Genomic DNA, 9208 nt, shown 5'->3' with positions numbered 1-9208 from the left:
ATCCACCTAACCCAGAATTACTACCATAAGGAGCTGTTGGAGAGGATTACACAGGCACTGCCAAAATACATCTGTGCTTACCCAGCACCGGTCTCAACAGCCACACTATGGAATTGGTCTGAGTGCCCATTAACAGATGAATGGCTAAGACAATATGCTATTTATTAAAAAAAAAAATGGTGTATCATTCAGACCTAAGAAAAAGGGCAGGAGAATCGAGAGTTCAAAGTCATAATCATGAATGCATTGGAGACCATCCTGGGTCCCCAATGGAAATCCTCTTAAAGAATCGTGTTACCTCCTCCTGCCGTGTTGGTAATGAACCTGTGTCGGTTGTAACAGCAGCAAGGAGGGCAGGACTGCCTCTGCTAAGCCTCGTTCTAGTAATATGGTGTGAGATTTTGTCAAACATCGTTGTCAAGACTTAGAAACCTGTTTTGGGGGGGGGGGTTTAGGGGGCACGTGTCATTGCGGGCCCTTCATTCTCTGTGATTCTTTCGAGTTTGCAGTGACCTTTCTGTGATCGCATCTACAATTTCCCCCCAGCACCCTTGGAAAAATCCATCCGGGTTTGAACTCATCTAGCGCCTCTCTGCCCGGCTGCCTCTCATTCCTTAGATTTCAATTCCCTCTTAATCATGGTGCTTGTACCCTTTCCAGTTCTAAGGTTATTCTGTCTGATAGAGAACACAGAGGCGAACATCACTACCCTCCGTTGCTATTAACCGGTATCCCATCTGCCCCAGGCAACGTGCCTATCGTCGAATCCTCACCGCAGCTTGTTCCCTCAAAAATGACCTCAACCCAAATTTCTTTCTTCCTTTATTGGTTCAAAACGCTTTTTGCAAGCCGCCGCTCATCTAGGATTTACACATTCCAATTGTATTTGATGCGCCTGTGCCTCTCAGCTTTCCTTGCAGGTCAGATTGTCTTTACAGCTCTTCTTATTAGTGGCCTTTAAATATTTAAACTACGGACTGGTGATGGGGCGGTACAGAGCTTTGTGAGCATGCGCAAAGCCGCTGGTTCATCCCCCAACACACTGTATACCAGAAATAGTGACACGTGCCTGTAATCCCAGCATTTGTGATGAGAAGGCAAGAGGACCCACGAGTTTAAAGTCACCTTGGCTACACAGAGATAGAGGTTAATCTGGGCTACAGGAGACCCTGTCTAAATCAGTAAGTAAATGTCTGGATTCGTTTGGTTTCTGTGCTGTGACAATACACTGGTCGGATGTAACTTAAAGAGCGATGGTATTATCTGGCTTGCGGGTTAGCGCTTCCAAAATTGTGAGAAACCAAGAAAGGAACTTGGGGTCAGGAACTGAAGCAGAGATCACCAAAAAACGCTGCTTCCCCGCCTGCTCCCCATGGCTTCCTCAGTTGTCTTTCTTATACAACCCAGGGCTCCCTGCTCAGGAAGGGTACCGCCCACAGTGGACTGGGATTTTCCACACCAATCAATCGTGAAAACGCCTCCAAAGGACATTCGCACAGGCCAATTTGATGGAGGCAGTCCCTCAGCTGAGGTTCTCTCTCCCCGGGTGACTCTCATATGTATCGAATTGACAAAAACTAGCCAGAATACTAAATAAATAAGTAAACAAAAACCAACTATATACCCCTGCCTAGAATCCCTCTGAGTGGTCAGTTTGCACTGCCTAGAATCCCTCTGAGTGGTCAGTTTGCACTTCGACTTCCTCATCCAGGTTCTGCATGCTCAATCTTTCTCGGAGGCCATATCACTTTGTGTTAAAATATTAACATTTTCTTATTTCTTCTCCACATTGCTGGATGTGCATCTATAGCCATGTGTATTATTTTTGTCATATTTCACTATTTTCCTTCCTTTAATAACTGGACGCCTCCACTAAATGTTTTATTTGCTTGGTTTGGTTTGGTTTCTAATGTCAGATTCTTTGTCCATAGTTAACCTGATAGACTGTTTTTTTCATTTTGTCCTTGAATACCTGTTTAAAGTCACCTCAATCATGTGGACATTGTCTTGTTGGCATGCCCCTCCCCACCTCCAATGCATTGTTAATTGCTGCCAAGTCACCATGGATAAACACCGAGTTTCACGCCCACGTGAACAACCCTTGCAAACTCCCTTTGTGTCACTCAGAGAACGTCAGTGTCCTGTCTTTAACCTGCATAACCACCCAGTTCCTACTTCTTGTCATTTTATGACAGCTAAATCAGAGGAATCTGCAGCAGTCCCCACAAACGACCCGTCAACCCATCTGGCTTTACAGGAACAGCTTAGTTGGTTCTTGTTTCTGTCTATTGCGTTTGTTCCTAAACCACAGTCTACTCTCTGCCACTGTCTACGCAGCCAGAACCCTGCGCAGATTGAATCCAGTCTCCTCTGTTCTTATTCTACTGGCTATGAAGGAGCAAGCTAGGCATGCGGGTCTATTCAAGGCCTAGTCCCAAGCTCTGATGTCAACTGTAAGAATACTCACTGGTTCTCCCCATGAGATCTTGTTTTCTCAGAGTTGAAGACGCCAGAAGTTCAAGCCCAAATAACATCCCCCGATCCTTATTATTTATTATTATAAGGTTCAAGATCTATACTGCCTATCCCCTAGTTAAATGTTCTCAATTTCATATTTAAAAAACTATGAGCTTAACTTTCTTTTTTATTTATTTTTATTTTATGAGTATTAGTATTTTGCCTTCATGTCTATCTGTGCAAGGGTGTCCGGTCCTCTGGAACTGGAGTTACAGACAGTTGTAAGCTGCCACATGGGTGCTGGGAATTGAACCCAGGTCCTCTGGAAGAGCAGTCAGAGCTCTTAACTGCTGAGCCATCTCTCCAGCCCGAGTTTCACTTTCTTAATAAGCAAATTGGACACAGTTAGTATTCTATAGATTTGGTGTGAAGATTAAATAAAAATAAACAAAGCCAGATGTGATGGTGCACACCTGTAATTTTAGCACTTGGGAGGTGAAGGCAGGAGAATTGGGAATTCAGTGTCAGCCTTGGCTACAGAGAGAATTCAAGGGCTTTTCAGACTAAATAAGACTGTATCAAGAAAACACACACACGGGCTGGAGAGATGGCTCAGTGGTTAAGAGCATTGCCTGCTCTTCCAAAGATCCTGAGTTCAATTCCCAGCAACCACATGGTGGCTCACAACCATCTGTAATGAGGCCTGGTGCCCTCTTTAGGCATGCATGTAGACAGAATACTGTATACATAATAAATAAATAAATAAATATTTAAAAAAAAAAGAAAACACACACATACACACACATATATATAATATATATATATTATGTATATATGTATGTATACTCAGACCCTGGCATGTATGCATGCACAAACATACAATACATACACATTCATGTGCACGTGTGTACATTTACACACCTGCAGAGTCAGTAAGTTGGTAGCTTCTATTACTCTTCAGACAGCTTTATCATTCTTTGATTGGTGATTTGTTTATGTCAGCAGATCTATGCTGTGTACCCTGCCCCCAAAGACCCAGCAGAGGAACAAATACGGGGCAAACGCCCTTCGTTGGCTTTTCAGCCCTGGTGAAAACTGAGCAGTATTGGCAGTTCTAAAGCAGAGAATTGGAAGTGATGAGGACATAGCGAAGCTCCCACTAGTCACTGGTACTTGCTAGGGACAAAGAAGTCCCAAAATGGCCATCTTGTCACCCTTCCCAAACAACAGACTTGTTCAGATGAGGACTTGAGGAACAGATGCTGGAAAAGAGGATCACTCGAGAAGGCAAGTGGCTGAGACCTCAGCACGCTTCAGGGTTTTCCATCACTGAGAGTTTTGGAGTCTCAGCTGAACCATCATTTCTCCAGCTCAAGGGCATTGCATCTAACTTAGGGACAGAAAGGACCATTAGCTCATGGGCTGAAAGGCAAGCTCGGTGAATTCCATGCATTGTTCTCTTCTGACACGGGGGCCACATTGGGAGCCCATATTTCATTGTTTCCTCCAATTTATGAGACAAGCCTTGGCCCTAAAATCAGTGAGAGTGAGAAATGAGTCCAGAGAGAAATATGTGGTTTGAATCCAACTGTTGAAACGGGAGGATTTGTGGGTAATTAGTTCATTTGCTCCGGGGGTTGGACTGGAAGGGCCCAGGATTAAAGCCCAGCTTTCACTCTTTGTCCTGGAGCGCCAATTCCCTCTCCCAAGCCCTAGTTAATTTAATGTCTATATTTTACTAAATCACTACCTAGTCCTCAGAGCCCTCTCTCCCGTGCTATTTGACACCTACGAATATTTTAAAGGAAAAGCAATAATAAGAAATTATACCTACGTTCTCCAGTCATACATACCTAGCCCTTTTTTTAACTCCCAAATATTTGGTCACATGATAAGATGTATTTATTGAAAATTTATCAACTGCCAGGCACTGTTTTAAGTAATTTATAAACATATCATTAATTCTCATATAAATCATCAATAGCCTTGTTTAGCAGATGGGAAAACTAAGGGACAGGAAGCTACATAACTTGGCCAAGCTCACAGAGTGGAAAGATCCAGAATTTGAGGACAGATTAACTAGCCAAGATTCCCAGCCACCATACCATGTACCCCAGGCATATTCTATGCCACTGTACCTCTGTAACTTTGCTTATACTGTTCCCCCTCCCTAAATTCTGTTCTCGGTTTCGATTTGTTGTTTAGGAAGCTACTAATTGAGTTATCAATATGGCTCACCAGGTGCTTGCTTAAAAGCCTAGCAACCTGAGTTCAATTCCTGGGTTTCACATGGTAGCAGCAGAAGTCTGACAGCCATGAGTTGTCCTCTGACCGCCATCTGTGCACCCACACACACATAAACACAAACAAATAAATAAAGTGATAAACAATTTTAAATTTTTTGAATGAAAAGGTTGCTATTCACCCTTCACAATCATAATACTCTTTGAAATCATAGCACAATTAAATTATTTCTCCCCTCCCTTTCTTCTCTCTGTATACTCTACTATCCATATTCTTACTTGCTTTCTTTCACATTCAAAGACGGTGAATTCTTTTCCTGACTCAGCTAGAAAGTTAGATCTGGCCACTTCATTGGCTCCCAAAGAATATTACTTAACACAGCCATGTTTCTTCTGTGTGAGATTATGGTTCCCATATCTGTCTGTCTCCACTACATCATATGAGGCCAAAGACCCTCAGAGGTAACTCCAAAACGAAGCACACATGCATGCATATACATATACATACAGACAGACAGACAGACATACACATACAGACATACACACATACATTCAAACATACATACATGCATGCATGCATACATACATCAGGTTACTGCCATTCGAAAACAATACCTGTTGAAGGTAAATTAAAGAGCAGGATTTGGGGACTGGGAAGATAGCTCATCTTGGTGGGTAAAATGATTGCCCCACAAGCATGAACCCTAAATTTCAATCTCTGGTAACACATCTATAATCTCAGGCCTTCTGTGGTAAGATGAGAGGTGGAGACTGGAGAGTACCAGAAACCAAACCAGCCAGCCTGACATGCCGCAGTGAACAAATTAACCTGTCTCACACAAGGTAGACGATTAAAAGCAACATTCCAACATGTCCTCTGATGGCCACGTGCTCGTGGTGGGACACGTGCATGCCCATTCTCACTTACCAAAGTGCACTCGGACACACACACGTGCACATGTGCATACACACACACACACACACACACACACACACACACATAGACATACACACTTATCGTACACTCACAGAAATAAATAATAAATAAATAAGCTTGGTAGAGAAAAAAACAGGTTTCAGCAGTAACCTGGTTGAGTTTGGTGAACAAAGTTAACTATGTCTATCAAAGATTTGAACCATATAAGTTGGGTGTGGTGGTGCACACCTTTAGTTTCACCAGTCAAGAGGCCAATGCAGGTGAGTCTCTGAGTTCAAGGCCAGCCTGTTCTACATCACAAGTTCTAAGACAGCCAGGGCTACATAGAGACCTTATTTCAAAATAACAAAAAAAAACCAACTTTGATCCTTATATGAAATAGTTGGATCTAACTTCCAAAGTACAGATTTTCCAAAAAATTAGATAAGATCCTCGTCCCTAGAGGTGTTTGTACCGCACCTCTTTCTCTGAGTATTACCAGAGCTACTTCACACGGCTCTTGCATTACTCCTGGCCTCTTGTTTTATCCCATCTAATTTATCTACCACAACATGACCAAGACAGCATCTAAACAGACACCCTCCATCCTTGAGTTCACATCAGCTTTCAAATGTCCTATACCCACCTGTACTTCACACTGCCAAATGTGACCATCACATTCTTTCAGTGCACACAACCCCATTTCCCTAGCCGAAGTGATTGCAGTTTAAATATTTAAGTAATATTGTGTTTCACCGTCAGAGTGCACTGTTGAAGAAAGATGCTGAAGTCATCCTACAGGCTCAAAGCAGAGGAATGTTAAACTCATTGGTTTTCCACGCTGACCAAGTTCCATTTGGCTGGAAGCAAATAAATCAATCGCATCATTTTTCGCTTAATTAGCCTTGAAGTTGCTGGCTTGGGTTTTCTCACTGCCAAGCCAGCACAAGGCATGCCTTTGTCCCGTCCCCGGCCTCTGTTTGTTAATTAGTCAGTAGAGGGCGCCACTCACAATGAAGTCTATACCTACAGGTACTTCCTCTGGACTCCTTGAGTCCTCTGCTCACTTTGGAACCCGAAGTTTCTCTTATTTTTCTTCCTGGGGTATATCTGTGACCTCACTGGGCTGTGAGTTCTGCAAAAGCACATATGAGGCTCACTCATCACCTAGAGCATAGAACATAGAGCTGGTACTTGATTTTCCATCAGTGATGTCACCCCATGGAGGAGAAGTCCTAAAAGCACACTTAGGGACTAAATCTAAATTTCTTTTTCTTCCTAAATGACTAACCAGAGGTCTTGCCAGCCAGCAGTCCAGTCCAGTCTCTCCAATTTCCTTCTCCTTAGCTATGTATTCAAAAGTCTGTATGTGTCCAGCTGCTAAAAGTTAAAGCCAGTCCCTGGCAACTGACTGTGGCCCTCTCCCTGGTCCGTGTGGATAAGCTTACTATTGGGTTTTTCGGAAATGGATTGACCAGCATAATGTTTTGCTAATCGTATGGGCATTCTGAGAATCAGAAAAAGAGTATGACATGATGGGAAATATGATTATTCTTGAGTTAGGAGTCTTTGGGTGGTCCTAAACAGAACACAACCTGCTGCCCCTCCGTGATTCCCTTTGCTTAGGAATCAGTAGTTGACAACAATAGCTCCAACTGTGCTTCTCATCTGAAGTAGACCCCTCCAGACATGCACTGGATCCCATCCAATCTGTGGTGCTTAATCCTGACCGGCTCTAGAATCTTCTAGGAGATTAAGAGCATGCCTTCCAAGGTTGTCAATTGAGGAGAGTGTCTGGGAATTCCTGTGGGGAATTATCTAGATCCTAGGTTAATTGAGGTCAGAAGGCCCACCCTAAATGTGGGTAACACAACCCCATAGGCTGGGGTCCCAGACTTCATATCAAGAAGACAGTGAGCTGCCATGAGCCTCTGTGGCTCCCTTCTTGACTGGAGGTGTAAGATAAATGACCGCCTTCTGCTCCCGCTGCTGGTCAGGCCTGCCCAACCATGATGAGGACTGTACCCTTGAGTTATGACCTAAAATAAGCCCTCCTTCCTTGAATCTCTTTTAACATAGCTCCCCAGCAGTTCCCTAAGAGTTTCTTACTCGTTCAGGGGTTTATTTTCATCTGAATTTGTCTTTATTGCATATCTGTAACTATTTTTTGATCATGAGCACTCTTTTTTTTAATGCTGAGAGAGCTTGGAAAGGAATTCAAGACAAACAAAAAAAAACAGAGTTTAGTGATGCTTCTTGGTAGTCACTTTTTTTTTTTTTTTGAATGGGCTGTTTGCTGGTGACAAGCAGGGGCTCCATGGCTCTTCCCAACTCAGCATTGGCAGCAAAGGCTGCACAGCTTCTTTAAAAATGGTGGCTTGCTGGTTTGCCAGGAGGTCCGGCTATGGAGCATTCAAACGGGGTTTGTGAACAGAGTGCTACAACTTGCTTAATGGCAACATAGACATGCTGTGTGCCCGAAAATGGGGCTGTGAGCACAGTTTATAGAGGCAGTGAACATACCTCCACCATGATGGACTGGGCAGAACCAACAGGCAGGACCACGGAGTGGATCCTAGCCACACCCATTTAGCATTTAAAAAAAAAGTGCTCCTGGTCAAAATATAATTACAGATATGCAATAAAAACAAATTCAGTTGAAAATAAACCACTGAACGGGTCACAGTGTGTTTAAAAAATGTGTGTAGGCTTGGGAAAGAGAAGAAAAAGAATATAAACAGTTAAAAAGGAAATAAATGATTTAAAAAATAAAGTCTTTAAAGAGACAGAGTACAGATAGTCATAGATTAATAGAGTTAAAACAAATAAGCCACATAAATATGGAGCATACACAAAGAGTCTGGATTATGTATATTATTGTATTTTCTTTGAATTTTTGACTGTGAATGAGCTAAGTATAGAGAGACATCTCATTGTAGGAACTGCTAATCTAAACCAACATATATATTTTAAAGGTATCTTGGCTCCAAAATTTGGGTCTAAGGATATGTTGCTTTGGAAAAGAGGTTTTGCTTTTGTTTCCAGAAAGTATGAGAACTTATAGATTCCTTGAAGACTAATGTGGTTCAATGGAACAAGAACGCCCCTAAAAGTCTCCATAAACCCCTAAAATTACTTTACCCAACCAAAAACTTAAAGCAGTTGGAGAGAATTATGTCCAAATTCCCAAATACTATTTATAAATGTTTGTTTACATTTAAAGGTGGATATGCTATAGAGATGAATATTTTGTTTGGTATGGATCTTATTTTATTGATACAAACTTAAAGTCAGTTTTGTTATATTATATTTCTGCTCTTGATTAAGCTATTGTGTTTGTGCAGCTCATTTAAAAATGTAATATATAATTAACAAATTCAAGTTAATAGAATGTCATCCATAATAGTCAAGCTTGTAGTCATGTTAGTTAGGTTTTCTAGATGTACAAAGATATATTTCTGATGAATACATATTCTTCAAATCTTTCAAAGACTAGCAGAATATGTCATTTAAAGTGTTTTAAGAACTTAAGACTTTTCATGACAATAAGACACATCTGCTCCTGGCAGCACCTATCTACTTCAAGAGGATG

The sequence above is a fragment of the Myodes glareolus genome, chromosome 5 (assembly GCF_982192425.1).
Source record: "Myodes glareolus chromosome 5, mMyoGla1.1, whole genome shotgun sequence".
NCBI classification, from domain to species: Eukaryota; Metazoa; Chordata; class Mammalia; order Rodentia; family Cricetidae; genus Myodes; species Myodes glareolus.
The sequence above is the reverse complement of the archived record's forward strand: the minus strand, read 5'-3'. Positions refer to the sequence as shown.